We start from the raw sequence: 4,949 nt of genomic DNA, 5'->3' as shown, positions 1-4,949 counted from the left end.
CCGTCCTCGTGTCCCACGCGTGCCTCGCGGCCTCCGCGTTGCCGATGTGGACCACGTGGGCGTGCTCGTGGCCTCGGATGCAGAACACCATGTGGGTTTGGGGCCTTCGGCCCCCTTTGCCAACGTACCTAGCGAGCGTCATCGCTCTGCCCCGCCCGATCGCCGTGCTCGTCCGTGCCCTTCCTTGCCCTCGGGCGAGCCAAGGCCTCCGGGCGGCGCCGGCATCGACGAGGAATGCTACCTGGTTGATCCTGCCAGTAGTCATATGCTTGTCTCAAAGATTAAGCCATGCATGTGTAAGTATGAACTAATTCAGACTGTGAAACTGCGAATGGCTCATTAAATCAGTTATAGTTTGTTTGATGGTACCTGCTACTCGGATAACCGTAGTAAGTCTAGAGCTAATACGTGCAACAAACCCCGACTTCTGGAAGGGATGCATTTATTAGATAAAAGGCCGACGCGGGCTCTGCTCGCTGCTCTGCTGATTCATGATAACTCGACGGATCGCACGGCCATCGTGCCGGCGACGCATCATTCAAATTTCTGCCCTATCAACTTTCGATGGTAGGATAGTGGCCTACTATGGTGGTGACGGGTGACGGAGAATTAGGGTTCGATTCCGGAGAGGGAGCCTGAGAAACGGCTACCACATCCAAGGAAGGCAGCAGGCGCGCAAATTACCCAATCCTGACACGGTGTTAGGAGCTTTGCTAGTTGCTGATGATGGCATGAGGAAGTGGAGTGCTTGGACAACATCAGGCCAGTCACATGGCTCAATGTTTTCTCAAGACACCAAAGGCTCCTCATGCCTATCCAATGAAGCTCCTAAGTGCTCTTTGAGGGGGACAAGCCCAGCCCCCTTGCTGGGATCAGTTTGATGAGCATGATGAGGGGCAGCATGTGGAGGCACCTTGCTTCACATGATGCCCCAAGACCATGGCAGAGGAGGGCCATGGTGGGCAGCAACGTTTTGTTGATGATGGGCAGCAGCAGGTGGTGCTGACCCTACGTGGTAGTGCATGGCATGAGGGCTTGGCTATGGGTTGCTTCGTATGTGGGCTTGGTGGCTTGTGTGCAAGGCAGTGCTGGGCTGCTGATGTTAATGATATGCTGTGCAAGGCATTGGGCTGGTTGGTGCTGGCTGAATGTATGGATTGATGTGTGTGGGCTGATGGCAGTTACTTAGTGTGCTGCTGATGGACATGATATGCTATGGGCTGTGATGCTGATAGGAAAGGCTTGGATAGAGGGCCAAGGCTTCTAAAACGTGATGGGCATCACGTGTGGGCTGCTAGAACATGGGCAGAAGACCCATGATGAGATGCTGAGTGTGGGCTGGCATGTGCTGTGTGTGCAGCAGCAGTTGGTGGCAGTTACCAACGTTTCCTAGCATTGTGGGTGCTTCAGATGTGCAGTGCAAAGGTGGGAAACGTGGAAGGCAGCAGCAATGAAGGTGTCCTAAGTCAGACTACATGTGGCAGCAAGTCCAGAAAGAGGGGCAGTTACTTGGTAGTAACTGCCAAGGCAGTTTATTCTGTATATTATCCTAGGCTGTTGGGGTTGTCAACAGCAAGAGAGTGTATTGTTTTTGCTTTGAGAAATTCGTGTGGATTCTCAGGCTTCCTTTGTACTTGATATTAAGTGATGAAGGTTGGGGTTGGTGCCCTGTAAATACTGTGTGTGCTGTGTGTGTGTGCATTCTCTTTATAATTCTGTTCATAGTGTTCCTACAGTGCTTGTGTGTGGTGTGTTGGCTGAGACTAAGTCAGGGGGCTTAGTGCCATCACAGGCAGAAAATTTGAAACGAAAATTTAACCCTGTGACAATTGGTATCAGAGCCAGGTTTGTCCCAAGTTGCAATGTCTTCAGACACGAAGGCAAGGTTGACGGTTGTGGAGAACATATTGGGAGTTCCTGCAGATGGGGAAGAAGTCTCCGTGTGTGACAGGTTGGGGGCTGTCTCTGCAGAAACCGCTGTAGTGAGGAATGATCTTGCAGAACAGAGAGAATTGGTGTTAAATCGTGTTGAAGAGTTGGCTGCTGCAATGGACGCCCAGAACCAGGCAGCAAGAGAGACCCAACGTGAACTTGAAGCAGAAATTGCTCTGTTGAAGAGAGCAATACGTGGCCTGCCTAGGGAGGGGGAAGTGGCCACCAAAGTAAAGGTCCCTGAACCAAAGCCCTTTAATGGTGCCAGGAATGCCAAGGATTTGGAGAATTTCCTGTGGGATATGGAGCAGTACTTCAAGGCTGCCAGGGTGCCTAGCCAAGAGATGGTTACAATTACTAGCATGTATCTTTCAGGGGATGCCAAGTTATGGTGGAGAACCCGTGTGGAAGATGATGCAGATGCTGGTAGAGGAAAGATTGACTCGTGGGAAGCCTTAAAGAAAGAATTGAAGGATCAATTCTTGCCTACCAACACTGCTTGGGTTGCAAGAGATGCTTTGAAGAAATTGAGACAGACTGGTACTGTGAGAGAGTATGTCAAGACGTTCAGTTCTTTGATGCTGGATATCAAGAACATGTCTGAGGAGGACAAACTCTTCAATTTCATGTCTGGCTTGCAGCCTTGGGCACAGATGGAATTAAAGAGGCAGGCAGTTCGTGATTTGCCTACTGCAATGTCTGCTGCAGATGCCTTAGTGGACTACAAGTTTAGCAAGCCCAGTGGGGATGAGGAGAAACGAAAGTCCAAGGATAAAGGCAAGGACAAGCAGAAGAAGGATGGCAAGAAGAAAGATAAGCAAAAGAAAACGTGGGGAAACAAGAACAAGGGGGAGAGTTCTACCTCTCAACCAAGCAAAGAACAGCCTAAGCTTAATGCTGGTTGCTTCATTTGCAATGGCCCTCATCGTGCAAGAGATTGTCCAAAGCGTGAGAAGCTTAATGCCATAGTTGCTGAAGATGGTAGTGGGCAGTCCGATGAAGAAGTTCCCAGTAGAATGAACCCTTTGCAATTGCTGAATGCATTGAGTGCAGGAGGTAATTCTAGGGGTTTGTCTTATGTTCCAGTGGAGATGAACGAAAATGGGGCTGAGGGTATGCTTGATTCTGGTGCTACCCATAACTTTGTTGCTGATCGAATGGTCCAAAGGCTTGGTCTTAAAGTGAGCAAGAGCCCAAGTAAGATCAAGGCTGTAAACTCAGAAGCAAAACCTGTGTTGGGAATTGCTTATGGAGTGAAGCTTAAGGTGGGCGAGTGGACAGGAAAGGTGAATTTCCTAGTCATGGAATTGGATGACTTTGATGTTATTCTGGGTGACGAATTTTTAGTGGCTGCAAAGGCTGCCTTGCTGCCTTTCATCGGAGTTTTGTTGATCCTCGATGAGAAGCAGCCATGCTATGTTCCTGTGAGGCGTGGGGCAGGGAATAGCAAGACAAGAAAGGGGAAAGGACCTATGGTTTCAGCCATGCAGGTTGAGCATGGGCTGAAGAAGGGTGAGATTACTTACTTGGCTGCATTGATTGAGATGAAGCAGGACAAGTATGTGGAAGTTCCTGATGCAGTGGCTGGATTGTTGGGGGAGTTTGTTGATGTGATGCCCCCAGAACTACCTAAGACCCTTCCACCAAGGCGTGCTGTTGATCATAGAATCGAATTGATTCCTGGATCAAAGCCTCCTTCGAAGGCTCCTTACAGAATGTCCCCAATGGAGTTGGCTGAAATGAGGAAGCAGTTGACAGAATTGCTTGATGCAGGATACGTTCAGCCCTCCAAGGCTCCTTATGGTGCCCCTGTGCTGTTCCAGAAGAAGCATGATGGCTCATTGCGGATGTGTGTGGATTATAGGGCCTTGAACAAGGTGACTGTGAAGAACAAATATCCAGTTCCTTTGATTCAAGACCTCTTCGACAGATTGAGCAAAGCTGTGTACTTCACAAAGCTGGACTTGAGGTCAGGATATTGGCAAGTGAGGATTGCTGAAGGGGATGAGCCTAAGACTACTTGTGTGACCCGGTATGGCTCTTATGAGTTTTTAGTTATGCCTTTTGGTTTAACAAATGCCCCTGCTACATTCTGTAATTTGATGAATGATGTCTTTTATGAGTATGTGGATCGCTTTGTTGTGGTTTATTTGGATGACATAGTGATTTATAGTGAATCCTTGGAGGATCACTTGGAACACCTTAGGAAGGTGCTGTCCAAATTGAGGGAACATCAGTTGTTTGTTAAGAAAGAGAAGTGTGAGTTTGCCCAACAAGAGATTATGTTCCTGGGGCATAGAATCAGCAAAGGGATGGTGATGATGGATGAGGGGAAGGTGCAAGCTATCCTTGATTGGCCTTCACCAAGCAAAGTGACTGAATTAAGATCTTTTCTTGGTTTGGCTAATTACTATAGAAAGTTCATTCAAGGATATTCCAAGAAGGTTGCCCCTCTCACAGATTTGCTGAAGAAGGACAAGAAATGGGTATGGACAGATGCATGTCAAGGAGCGTTTGACAAGTTGAAGGTGGCTGTATCTAGTGAACCTGTGCTGCGTCTGCCAGACTTTGGGTTACCCTTTGAAGTCCATACTGATGCTTCTGACAAAGCAATTGGTGGTGTTCTAGTGCAAGAAAAGCATCCTGTTGCATACGAGAGCAGGAAGCTAAATGAGGCAGAACAGAAGTGTTCAGCCCATGAAAAGGAGATGATTGCAGTGATCCATTGTTTGTTGGCATGGCGTGTGTATCTGCTAGGACCAAAGTTTGTGGTGAAAACAGACAATGTGGCTAATACCTTCTTTAACACACAAAAGAAGTTGTCACCAAAGCAAGCTAGGTGGCAAGAGTTACTGCAAGAATATGATTTTGTGTGGGAGCACAAACCAGGCAAGCACAATGAAGTAGCTGATGCACTTAGTCGTAAACAAGTGCAAGAATATGTGGCTGCCTTGACTAGAGTGGAGTCAGATTTTGTGGATAGGATCAGGGAAAGTGCTAAGCTTGATGCTACCTAT

This window comes from Quercus lobata, unplaced genomic scaffold (assembly GCF_001633185.2).
Source record: "Quercus lobata isolate SW786 unplaced genomic scaffold, ValleyOak3.0 Primary Assembly Scq3eQI_1800, whole genome shotgun sequence".
Taxonomy (NCBI): domain Eukaryota; kingdom Viridiplantae; phylum Streptophyta; class Magnoliopsida; order Fagales; family Fagaceae; genus Quercus; species Quercus lobata.
This window is presented reverse-complemented; position numbering follows the sequence as displayed.